Here is a 6,983-nt window from a genome sequence, read left to right as displayed (position 1 = left end):
TGCGGAAGTATTTTTCAGAAAGCCTGATGTATGATTGATCGACTTGTAGATTCACGTCTCTCCATCTGCCACGTCTGTAACTGACGTGGTTTCGAACTGTTTGAAAAAGCCAGGACAATTCACGTTTTCCCCGTCTTCATGAAAGAGAGGAAAATGGGCTTGAGCGCATGGTTGGGTTTAGGCATGTAGGGGTGAGCTGTCCACTGCTGTGAGATACAGTACTGGCCCAGGATGCATTTGGTTAGTCAGGGAACAGAATACATTCATAAATAAGAATGGGATGTCCAATATGTAAACCTGTTTCTTCAAATACATGCATTTGCATTAATACATACGTACATAGAGTATTTGTGTGGCATATACAGACCTCATCCAATACATTAAACTTGAAATATATTATACAATACAATGCATTTTGGATTCATTTAGCATGGACCTGAACGCATTTTGTAGCACCACTTTTCGTACGTTATATTCATGTGCACTCTCATCCCAACACGGCGCTTCCCTGTGTGTTTTTGATCTGCTTATGTTATGATGATTTATTTATACCTTCTCCTTCCTGTGTCTGGGAGCCTGTTCTTCTGGAGGAGAAACCTGGAGGGGGAGGGGGAGGGGGGGGGAGGTGAGCTCTGTATCCCCCGGCAACTGGGGGCACTCAGCCCAGTGTCAGGAGAGCCAATCCCGGGAGTCTATTTCATGTTCACAGTCAAACAAGCAGACAATCTTCTTCTTTTTTTAAGAAGGGGGGGGGGGGGTGAGTCTGTTGTGTGTATGAGCCTGTTTGGGTGTGTGTGTGTGTCGGTGTGTGTCGGTGTGAGTGTGCACATGGGTGAGAGAGAGTGAGAGTGTGTATTTGTGTGTATGTATGAGTCTGTTTGCATGTGTGAGAGTGTGTGTGTGTGTGTGTGTGTCGGTGTGAGTGTGCACATGGGTGAGAGAGTGAGAGTGTGTGTGTGTGTGTGTGTGTGTGTGTGTGTGTGAGTGTGTGTGTGTGTGTGTGTGTGAGAGTGTGTGTTTATCCCCTCTGTTCCACCCATTCTTCATCCATCTGTCAAAATCAATTTCTATCAATTGCAGTTTCGATTTATTGAAAAGACATACTGTCAAAAGTGCATATCGCCAAAGTATATTGTTTGTACAGCAGCCAACAGAAAACAATTACATCTATCGCTCGATCACTGCCACCCCATTCTCTCTCTCTCTCTCTCATCCCTCTCCTCTCTCTCTCTCTTTCTCTGGGCTGATTCCAATGTTTTCTCCTCTTTTTCCTTTTCCCTGCTCCAGATCCGGAAAGGGATCGAGGTCCACCATCTTTAAGGATGTTTGAACCTGTTAAATGTTCCTTAGCTAAAAGTAGAAGGTTGGAACTCCAAATTGTTTCTTTGAACAAGAAAACATCAACACATCCTTTGTGGAAGTATTTTTCAGAAAGCGTGATGTATAAATCATCAACCTGTGGATCCACCTCTCCCCATCTGCCGCGCATCTTCCACGTCTGTAACTGACGTGGCTTCAAACTGCCATTTGAAGGAGCAAGGACATTAAACATTCACCTTTTCTTGATTTCCCCGTCTTCACCTGTTTTTCTAGCCTCTCCCGATTGGTAGAGCTTGGGGCAGGTAAAGGAGCAAGGAGAAGAAAAATAAGCAATGATCCCCTGGTGTCTCCCAATACTTGAAAAATGCATCCTCTCTTTCTCTGTCTCTCTCCCTCCCTCTCTCCTGTCGCAGGAGAGGAATGTAAGAACGGAGGAGTGCATCAAACACTCAATTAGCCGCTGCCAGCAATGTGTGGAAAACAGATCTTCCAGCAGCTCAGCAAATGACAAGTACCTGTGAAGCTATTAATGGAAGAAGCGGCTCTGATCTGTCACCATCCCTTCATATGATCGTGTTATAATCCTGTCCAGTTACAACAGATCAGTAGGTTTAGATCATTTACGAAAGTCAAAAGGCCCATGTTGCACATTCAACTACGTATAAAAGGTTCTGATACTTCTACATGGTGAAACCAAAATGCATAAAAATGAATCGTTTGATTACGAATCTCAGAATTGTTGAGTCCAAATCGGATATAGTAGGCCTATCTATCTGTACTTACACCGGAAAATTAGTGGTTGCACTTGCCAATGCAAAGGTTCACCACCAATGGTTTTTTACTTTTAGCAGGATGATTTTTTTAAAGATTGTAATTTTGTGGCGGCATACAGAAGACCCACGGGCCTGGGTTTAATTAGAATCTGTCCTCAATGTTGACTCCTGATTAATGCCGTTACTTTTTCAATTTTAATTTCTTCACATTTAGTTTCGGGGAGTTAATTTCGCTGGTGGCTGAACTCCTCGCACCGTGTTTGAGAAGAAGAAGAACATTTCTTTCAGTATTTAATCAGGAGTAAAGGTCAGGTGTTGATTGAATCCAGCTATCTCCTGCCTTGAGGACGTTTATTCACTTCCGTTCTGTTTGAATAGATGCGCTGCTTCCCGGAGCCAGAATGAAAAGTAAACAGCGCCTTCGAAAGCCGAGTCCGTTTCTCGGTCTCCGTTACAGAGGCGGCAGCGCCTTTAAAATCCCTGCGGGAAACCAAACGCTTTCGACGGTCCCGCCAGCCGCTGACTGCGCGTTTTAACCGCGGAGACTTGGCCGTCGCAAAAGGACGTCTCAGCAGATCGCGTTCTACCGGCTATCCCCGAGGCTTCCCTGCGCGTGCGGTGCGGCGTGACGTCATCATTTTCGCCCAGACTAGGCGCTCTAACATTTCCCGTGCCTTGTAACGGCCAAGGACATTTCTCAATTCGATTTCGTGTTCTTTTTTTATTATTTTATGAATATATATATATATATATATATATATATATTTTTTTTTACAGCAAACCATGTTGTTAAAACTTGTGGATAGAGAATTAGATGCATTTTATAATGCAAGTTTAATTGAAATATTCGATTCCAATGCATAGGTCGAGAGAACATTTAGGCCTGCTGTGTTTCTGTAATGTGAACGGAAAAACAGTCTAATAGGCAGTAATGAGGCATCAGAACTGGCAATGTACCAGTATTTTAATTGTGCTCCTTCCTAACTAATAAACAAATAAATAACTACACATTTGGCTGGGGGAACTGAACTCATCGCCAATAAATATGCACGCACGTTCAGTGTTCCATCTCAAATTAACACTACTTACAATCCGAAATAAGAGAAAAATAATGGCAAAGAGTAAGTTAACGCCGCAGCCATTTTGTTTAATGGGAGTAATTTCTCTTGCAAGCAGTCACGTTGTGAATATGTCTCTGTCACTGTGGACTACGCTTGTGTATCTGGAGGGGGGGGCCGGCAGACGCCTCATGGATATTCATGTGCTCCTGGGAGACGTGCTCCTGCATTAAAACAGGAGCGTGAAGCAGCGCGTCACGGGGGCGGGCGTGTGCGGGACGGGGCGTGCCGTGGTCACACACCACGCCCTGGTCCCGCGCCTTCGCCCCTTTGAGTGTCTGATCAAAAACGCAAGTCCCGCTACTGGGGCCTCGAAAAATACTGCGCTCCCTGCTCTGTATGTAGACCAGAGCTGCCCAACCCTGTTCCTGGAGATGCCTGTAGCGTAGTGGTTAAGGTAAATGACTGGGACACGCAAGGTCGGTGGTTCTAATCCCGGTGTAGCCACAATAAGATCCGCACAGCTGTTGGGTCCTTGAGCAAGGCCCTTAACCCTGCGTTGCTCCAGGGGAGGATTGTCTCCTGCTTAGACTAATCAACTGTATGTCGCTCTGTATAAGAGCGTCTGCCAAATGCCAATAATGTAATGTAATGTAATGGAGATCTACTATCCTGTAGGTTGTCATTTCAACCCTCACAAACCACACCACACACAACAGCAAGAGCAGGGCTGCCCAACCCTGTTCCTGGAGATCTACTGTCCTGTAGGTTTTCACTCACTGTTTTCATAATGTGGAAGTATTTTTTTTGGAAAGCCTAAATTATAAATTATCGACCTGTAGATCCACCTCTCCCTAACTGGAGTGAAAACCTACAGGATGGTAAATCTCCAGGAATAAGGTTGGGCAGCCTCGATGTAGACAGTAGGCCTACTGGTTGTCAATGATTACCCAACAGAGACCATGTTGGATAACCATTAAAACTAAACATTTTACGTGTGTATCGTAACTCATCGTCTGCAGAGGCAATTGAAATTTGCCTTGGTGGTTTCTGACAGCGGGAAAGAGAAGTGTCCATCCCTGAGATGGCTGGTAATCTCGTAAGGTAATGGCTGGTAAGCGGATTTTTTGCATGGGCTGATTGACTTCACAGCTCTGACATCAGCATGCACTTCCTGAAAGCACAGGTGGAAAGGGCAGTCAGACGTGACTGAGGTCACCAATCCTCAAACTACCCTTTAATGTCTTCACCGGGCAATGGAAACATTGTTTATTTGCATATTTTACTTCCTTGGGGCAGAAATGACAACAATCAATGTTTTTAACTGACTGCACATTTTGATTTAGGCTGCCATGTACTGAGCAGCTCGTCGAAAACAATCAGGGTTTTGGTGTCTTGCTCAGGCACACTTTGACAAATCCAGGGTTGGGGGACCGAATCAGCAACCCTCCAACAGCCTCCCGAGCTACTGTCGCCCATGACATTAAGATATCACGCCTCAAAATGTGCTCTATCAAACAGTCGAGCAGAACATTAAAGGGTTAACCAACCCTCTTCAGATGCAGAACACGTCTGAAATCTCAACCAAACATGTCACTAAACTCAACTTACAATCACCTGAAAGAAGAATTTATTTCTGAAATCTCAACCAAACATGTCACTAAACTCAACTTCCAATCACCCGAAGGACGAATTTCGTTCTGAATCCTGGTGCAGGTAGATATTACCTCCTAAAGTTGCGGGTGACCCAGGTGAACTGCGCTGGCGTGGAAGGGGTTAAGTTATCTGAGATAATTATCAGACGCGGCCAGGATGAGTGTGAGTGGATCTCTCGGCTCATTAACCGCCAGCGATTAGCAGATGCATCCAGGAGAAGCTGATTTGGGATTCAGCCACCGCAGTTAATTCAGCTATCCTGAAACACCCTGGGGCCCTGTAACGGCACACGGCATGGAGCTCGGTCTTCAATGTCTTTTCATTACCCCGCCCCAGAGACACGGCAACGCCATCCTCAAGTGTAACGGACACAGGTCTCATTTCAACGTTGTGCGGCCAGCAAACATGACAATTTCTGCAATACGCTTCCTGTACTGCATGTCAACCACCTGCCTCGTCTTCTGTGTCTGTCCACGCATCTGTATATACCTGCTGAGCCGCCATTGGTTACATTTTTGGGGGAAGGATTATGGGAAGTTAGTGGTTGCCAGATCGAGGGGAGGAGGGGGGCATGAACAGTGCCACCCAATACAACATTACGATATTCAGTAGGACCGCATTGTGGTCAGTTGACAATCCATTTGGAATGTTAAGCTACATACATCACCTAGCAACTGCCTAGGAACTGTGTCTGCTGACATGGACCAATCACACACTTTCTTTTTTTTCCTCCAGGAAATGCACCCCTCTAGTTCAAAATGACACATCTGAGTGGTGAAGTTTATGTAATGTTCATTTAAATGTTCACAGGTAACTTAGGCAATGCGTTGGTGCTTTTTATAACACCCTTTCCTGGCCTTTCCTACAGGAGTAATTACATCAAGTGAACATTTTGTACACTCTTTAAAATTCTGATCGCGCAGATATCCGGAATAAAATATAAAAGTTGTGAGGAAAGGCTTAAGATGCTTAATCTCTTCAAGCTTATTAAAAGAAGAATTAGGGGCGATTTGATTGAGGCTTTTGAATTCATAAAAGGGATTAACAAAGTGAACTGCTCGCGAGTTCTGTTCGCAGAACGAGGGGGCATAAATGGAAATTAGCAAAGGAAGTATTTTCTCACACAGAGTGGTGTCACTGCGTGGAATAGCTTCCCAGGACATTTAGTGGAGGCAGAAACACAGGGGCTTTTCAAGACCAGGCTTTATATGGTGCTAGATACGTTCTTGCTTTCAGGTACACTAAGCAGTAGGTACACAGTGTGAGGAAAAGGTGAGCATTGCTGGTCTGAACGCCCTGCTCTGGTCATTAGGTTATGTTATGTTATCCATTTTAATATGGCGCGCATGGTTTGGGTGACAGTATGCATAGCAGCGCAGATACAAATGCCATCACACATTGTGACTGTATTGGGGTGTAAAAATGTGTGCACAACATGAACTGCAGAGAGATTGTAGTCAAGTGCAGGTGCAAATGAACATCGCTTTCACCATTTTAATGATGCTCAGAGAGGCAACGTGGCAGGCGTCCTGGAGTTAGGTGAAGGTATGAGGAGGCTGCAGCAGCTCTTATGACTGAAGAACGACAACAACGCAAATTAACCGTTGATTTCTGACAGGCGGGATTTTGTTCGCTGACAGCGCGACAGATGTTGGGTGTATAAATATTCCATGTTGTTTGCCCTCTCTGTTTGAAGTCATGTTTGCCAGAGCACATTTTGTACTGTACATCCTGATAATTTATTTTGCTTTGGTGGATTTATATTTAATATATGTATGACAGTAACATCTGCATATGGATGCCTTCAGAAGTTCACAACATACTAATTGTTTTCATAATCACCTCCTGTTCACTTGTCCCAGAACTACGACGCCCAAAAGCCCAAAATTTCTGGTGGCTGATTATGGTTTCAAAATGTCAACCCTGCTGAAAAAAAAACTGCTCAAGCTAGGTTTTGAAACAGCCGGTAGCTGGTTGACCAGTTCAGACCATCTCCATACTGAACATGGTTTGACCAGCTCAAGCTATGCTTTGCAACAGCTGGTAGCTGGAATTTCAAGCTGGTCAGAGCTGGACTTTACAGCCAGACCTGCTCATGTGACGGATCCACCTCCGGTTCCACCCACTCAGAACAAGCAGACACGCACTCACAGACATAAAAACAAAACAAAGCTGG

Source organism: Conger conger, chromosome 7 (assembly GCF_963514075.1).
Source record: "Conger conger chromosome 7, fConCon1.1, whole genome shotgun sequence".
Classification (NCBI taxonomy): domain Eukaryota; kingdom Metazoa; phylum Chordata; class Actinopteri; order Anguilliformes; family Congridae; genus Conger; species Conger conger.
Note: the sequence above shows the minus strand (reverse complement) of the source record.